Genomic DNA, 7,069 nt, shown 5'->3' on the forward strand with positions numbered 1-7,069 from the left:
ACTAGATGCTTTTTGGCGTATTGCTGCCTTTCTCAGTTCGGAATGTGCGTTCCACATTGTGACAAAAAAAGCATAAATACAGGGCAAAGGGGAATGGGAAAAACTTGCCCTGCACCTATACACTTTCTCCAAAAACTCACCTCTCAAAACTTCCTGTTGATCTTCTGCACTAAAATCTCTCACACCCAAATATTTCTCTGCTGCTGCAACTACCACATCTATCTTCTGTGATTTTCGCTCGATCATTGCAGTGCAGTTGATCACAATGGCTATAAACGCAAGAAATGCAAACTTATTAAAACTCAAACCTTTTCTGTCTCTCTCTCTTCAGACCTACTCGCTGTGGGCCTCCCAGTCGACTCAGTCATCCTTGGGCTATCCTCTACTCTCTTCACTGCCTCAGCATAGGAAACTTTCTGCCCCAATCGAACTCTGGCAATCTCAAGCTGTCTCTCTCTCACAGGGCACTTCGGATCCCCAGCTGCATGGGCACCCCCACAGTTGACACAGTGCTTCCTCTATCCCAACTGTACTGTACACTCCCTCTGACTATGCCCTCCTGCATATTTCTCACATTGTTGGATCTCCCTTCTACAAACTGCTACAACATGCCCGAATCCTTAGCACCTAAAGCACCGAAGTGGGTTCAGCACATAGGCCCTCACAGAATAGGAAATATAACCTAACCTGACCTTATCAGGAAGAAACAATGTATCAAAGCTCGACAAGACAAACAGGGTATTCTCAGTCTCGCCATTGCCACCGGGTCTATGTCTCACCAAACAGCGGCACCACAAACACTATATTACTTGGTTTGAAATCAGGAGATGTATGTACACCTTGAACGAAGGTACAAACTCAGGAGACGAATCTCTGATCTTAACAGCGCCATTTTTACGCTTTCACGTCATCGCACCTCCTCCGCCCTTCTCGTGTTCTTTCTCTTTCCTCAAATCTGTATCCCGCCAAAGATTATGGATATACTGACAAGATACATGTGTCTCCGCCCTAACAACGAGATTCGCTGTCCACAAACCGGTGGGCTGTCCAGCTAACCTTTCATTAGATTGGTGGATACGTCTCATTATTCTAATCCTTTTAAAAATATTTAAAGTCAAGAAGGTTGATCTATAATGGAAAAGAAAACATACGAAACCTGGAAGGCTCTGGAGATCAGTCATGGAAGAGACATTGTCTGAGGCGCTCACAGCTTGAAGATGGGGATTTAGAGACTGATGGTTTACAATAGACCCTTCCCAAGGCCTTTTTCTCGGAATTAAAATATATATATAAATATAGACATGTATTGTGTAGTAAAGTGTATGTTGTATATAAAGATTTAGAATAAAATAAAGGTAGAATTGTTTTTTTTTACCATCAATAAATGAAATCTATCCTCCAAGAGGTGTATGTGTGTGCATGTGTTTGTGTGTGTGAGCGTGAACGTGTGTGTGTGTGAGGCATGGTGTTAGGTTACATGTAAACATTTAATGGTGTAGTATTGTATGATAATAATATGTATGATTTATATAAATGTTGAGTAAAAATCAAAACATAAACATAAGGTATAGTTTAATATTGCATAGTAAACTTTTAATAATAGTAATATGTTTAAATGTTGGTATGAACAATTTTGAAGAAATAAAGGGTTTTAAAATGTAATTTACCTTTAATGAAATATCAGGCTCTCTCTGTCTCTATGTGTGTGTGTGTGTGTGTGTGTGTGTGTGAGGCATGGAATTAGGTTACAAGCTATGGGTTTACACACAGAGGAAAATACTTAAGAACATTTTTCTATGAACAAAATACATTTAAAAATAGTAATTGTAATATGTTTAAATGTGGGTAGCAACATTTTGAAGGAAAAAATAAAGGTTTGGAAAAAGAAGCATGTATTTACCTTCATGGAATGACATCTCTCTTCTTCTGGCCTTCTGTCTCTCGTCTTCGGGCCCTCTGGCTGCATGGTAGGGGTCATGTTGCGAGCTGTGGATTTACACACAGAGAGAGAATCCTGATCGAGGAGCAGAAGGCCTTATTTCATATGAATACAGTTAAAGAAAAACATAAAAAAATTATACATGTAAACATTTAAGGGGTATTAAAGTGTAGTATTGTGTGATAATAATATATATGGTTTATTAACATTTAACATTTAAGTCATTTAGCAGACGCTCTTATCCAGAGCGACTTACAAGTTTATATAAATGTTTAGTAAAAAAACATGAGAGGGATAGTTTAATATTGCATAGTACACTTTTTAATAATTGTAATATGTACAGTAGGCATTTCGGTATTAACATTTTTGAAGAAAATATTATATTTAAAAAGAAAATGTAACTTACCTTTAAGGAATTAAATATATCTCTCCCTCTCTCTGTATGTCTGCCTTAACCCCTAGGACTCCTAGGGCTGTTTTTCAGACAGTTGTTTGGGGGTCCGAGGATGTCAGAACCTCTGGCTCTCCCCCAAGGGGTGCGAATGTGTCGGTATGCTCGTAGGAACCAACGTCTTTTTAAACTGTCTAACCTCTGACCTTCCAAAAGACTTCTCAGCAAATCCATATGAATGGTCAACAAATGTTTACAACCCTTAGACAGTATTTCACTGTATGTACATAATGGTACCACCAAACAACTGTTTGAAAACAGTTGGTTGGGGCCTCCTGAGATGTCCGTAGAGTGTATGTTTCAGTCAATCACGCCATCCTCTTTTTGAAAGGGTTAGTGTAATCTTTAAGATGGGCCCTTTACTTATGACTTAAACAGATCCGTTTTACACCCCTTAATAACCTATTACTGCAGTGGGCTAAATCAGGGGTTTCTTGGTAGTCTTAAACAAATCTACTGTGAAACAAAAGTGTACACCTCACACATGGTTATGGACATAAAAAAGAAGACACCAGTAACATGTCATATATGGTTTAAATGTATTCATGTTTGAGTTTGCAACCCAATATACCCCTTTAAATACATCACAGAAGACTGAAATGTAACAAAACGCCTTTTGTGTTACCAAACTGGTAGTTTGGTGGATGGGACTACCAGCTCTCTGTAACCTAGAGGGCAACCAGTGGGTCCATCTCCTCTATATCATTTTTCTTGTAGGATGACAATGTCTGTATTTCCAATGTATTTGAAGTCCAGGTTCCTTGCTCTTTAGGCCAAAGGCAGATGACCTCAGGTGTGAAGCATCCGGGTAGCGTTTCCACTCACTACCACATATGGTGGTGATAGGAAGCCCAGTGGCCGGCAGTGGGAGAAGATTGAACGAGATGGATTTTGACAGACGTTATGCTAAGTTTCTCATCGACGAAACATTTGAATTCAACACAGTTTTCTGTTTCCAAAACTACAATCTGCTACAAACAGAGTGGACTAAGTTTTGTAGATTTTACCCTTTGCAAAAGTTTTTAAAAAATTGCATTGTTTAGGGGTGCAAGGGCGAATTGAGTTATTGAACACGCGCACTTCACAGATTAGATGTTCCCTGACAGAAATATGCAAATGCATGCTAGAACGCTACAATAGGATCTCACTAGCTCCTACTTGGCTCTGCCCCCCTCCTTGCTTGTTCTGCCAACTATGACTCATTTGTTCCCATTGGAAACGGCAGGCTGTGGTCTATCTGGGGTTAGTTAGACAAATCTTTGGTACAGTGTGTTGCAACTGAATTAAACATCGAATCATATGAGCAAAGGCAGCTTCAAAATTATTTATCATTGCGCCGTTCTCAACAACACTGAAATATTCCTATACGATTCGGTGCGCTCCTTTTTTAAAAGCAGCGGGCTTTGACTGTATTTCCTGGTTACTGCATCATTATCAGTGTGTATACAGGACTGTACTGTGTTGACTGACTGGTACGAGTGGGACGAAACTGGGTTGGGCCAATTCAAATCGCACTTACCCTTTTAGGATTTCCATATTGCTTCTGCATTTCAGGAATCGGGTATGGAATCATTCTGAAGTAATTTTGGAGACCTAAGATCATTCTATTCATATCATTAGGTAGTTTCTGTTCTTTTCACCTTCTGTAGACTACTATTGCCTTGTTGTCTGCATTGTAGCTACTCTCTGTTTTATGTTACTATTGTCATACATTGCTAAGGTTACTTCAAATTTTACTTTTAGATATTAAATCTCTCTGTCCCTCCCCAGGCCTCTCACCTCATGCACCAGTTTTCTGCCAGAGTTAGTAAAAGCCTCAGTACCAGTGCTTGTAGTCTGTGTGCTACCGCTCAGTGTCTTCACCATGCCCTCCTTAGCCCCTCACAGCAAGGCCAGATTCCCAAAGTACCCCTATGAATGCACTCTGCTCTCACAGGGAATGCTATCATTAATAGCCCAGTTGCTTTTGCAACTCTTCAACATTGTTCACACTGGATGGTTTTTGGGTACATTTTGGATATGTCACATTGTTTTTCTTAAGAAAACACATATCCAAAATGTACCCAAAAACCATCCAGTTTTGGAATGAAAACATGAAATAAGAAGAAATAACAATTTAAAGTCAGAAGACATGGCCAGATATGGAATTAATAACACATACTAACTACACTACAGCCTCTGAATGAGTGTTTTAATTTTGTTGTCAGCAAACTTATTCACAGCAGTTCCCAGTGCCTGATGACAAAGTGGACTGGAAGACCGACTGGCCCCAGTACAGCCCAGTGAGCTACACTGCCACGTCTGTGCTCATCAAGCCTGTATGGGCCGATCAGGACATCGGGTGAGAGAGAGGGTTACAAATTCATTTTTCATGTGTTTTACTGACATTTGGTTATAACTGATTAGTTAATATGAATGATTATTGAGTATTATTACAATGTTGTATTATTTCACAGGTCTTTCTCCCCGCGGTTTAACGCTCTGGATGGCAATGTGGAAGGGCGGAGTCACGAGGGAGACTAGAGTGGAGCAGGTCATGCCACTGTGAGCCTTCATCCAACACAGTTCTACAATGGTGACCCTCAGCAAGATTACATCATAATACACAACTCCCTACTTACAGACAACATCAACAGCATTCAAATATGCCAAGGATGCCATTTTTGGCTCAAGTTGTGGAAATCCCCAAGAAAATCAGTCTTAGCAGGTATTAATACTGTTGATGATGATGTAATCTTTTTATATCATATCCTGACAATTTTAAGAGTAAATGACTCCACGGACACTAGGAAAGCTTCACCAATTTTAATTCTTCCCAAAGGGTCGATACAGCTGCATTCAGACAAACAGCATTTCACAGAAGCACTGATATTTAACGCTTTCTCCTAGGTTGAGTCTCCTCCTCCACATCTGAACAGCCAATGCATCTCTGTTGCTAGACAGAACCTTAGTTATATCTGTTCTTCCTCACTTCATCTAACATGACCTCTACCCCAAAGTGCTCACTCCTCCCCAACTCAAGGCTGTCATGGTTATTGATACCAGACTGTGTCTCTTTTCCTCCCAGAGGATCCCTGATGGCTAACAACATATCCTGACATAATGTAAACGTTATACATTAACCTCTCTCCCTCAGTGACATTGTTATGTTCTAAGATTTCCACCCGTCTCCCCTACACATTCCAAAACCATCTGTCTCCTACCGATAATCATTAACTTCTGATGTAACAACCTGTCAGGGATTTCTTCGTCGTTTGACGATATAGCGAAATCATCGTCGGAAAAAGATGACCAATATGCAGCAGAGTTGATATAGTTCATTTTGAACATTTAATAAACTCAAAATGAATATACAAAATAACAAAAAAACGAACTCACGATATACTGACAGTCCTGTTAGGCTTACCCACGCTAAACACAAAACAATCTCCCACAATTAAACAGACAAACACACCCAACTAATATAGGACTTCCAATCAAAGGCAACACCACACAGCTGCCTTCAATTGGAAGTCCAACCCAATTAACCAAACATAGACATACAACTAACTAGATTAACATAGAAATACGTAAACAAGGAACAGTGCCCAAAAACCCCGGAATACTTAAATCAAATGCCCTTTTTAGAAAAACACCACCCCTAACCGCATAAAACAAATACCCTCTGCCACGTCCTGACCAAACTACAATACCAATTAACCCTTATACTGGCCAGGACGTGACAGTACTCCCCCCTTAAAGGTGCTAACCCCGGAAGCACCTTAAAAAAACAACAACCCCAAACAACAAAACAAAAATTCCCCCCTACTAAAGGGAGGGAAGGGAGGGTGGCTGCCGTCAACGACGGCACTGTGCTACACCCCCCCTCCCCAACCCACCTATATCTGGAGGTGGCTCTGGTTCTGGCCATTCCAGGCAGTCGGGCCACTCTGGTAGCTCGGGGCAGTCTTGCCACTCTGGCAGCTCGGGGCAGTCTGGCCACTCTGGCAGCTCGGGGCAGTCTGGCAGCTCGGGGCAGTCTGGCCGCTCGGGGCAGTCTGGCCGCTCGGGGCAGTCTGGCCGCTCGGGGCAGTCTGGCCACTCTGGCAGCTCGGGGCAGTCTGGCCACTCTGGCAGCTCGGGGCAGTCTGGCCACTCTGGCAGCTCGGGGCAGTCTGGCCACTCTGGCAGTTCCTGACTAGTGGGTGGCTCTGGCGACTCTTCACTGACGGGCGGCTCTGGCGATTCCTCACTGACGGGCGGCTCCGGCGACTCTTGACTGACAGGCAGTTCGGGCGACTCTTGACTGACGGGCAGTTCGGGCGACTCTTGACTGACGGGCAGTTCGGGCGACTCTTGACTGACGGGCAGTTCGGGCGACTCTTGACTGACGGGCAGTTCGGGCGACTCTTGACTGACGGGCAGTTCGGGCGACTCTTGACTGACGGGCAGTTCGGACGACGTCAGACTGGGATGACGCACTTGAAGCCTGGTGCGTGGTGCTGGTACTGGACGTACCAGATTGGGAACACGCACCTCCAGGCTAGTGCGGGGAGCGGGAACAGGACGAGTCGGACTGGGATGACGCACTTCCGGGTCCGCACGAGAGACAGGAGCTGGAAACCCAGGGCTATGGAGGCGCACAGGCGGTCTTGATCTTACCTCCTGCACAACCCGTCCTGGCTGGATGGAACTAGTAG

Source organism: Salmo trutta, chromosome 4, assembly GCF_901001165.1.
Source record: "Salmo trutta chromosome 4, fSalTru1.1, whole genome shotgun sequence".
Classification (NCBI taxonomy): Eukaryota; Metazoa; Chordata; class Actinopteri; order Salmoniformes; family Salmonidae; genus Salmo; species Salmo trutta.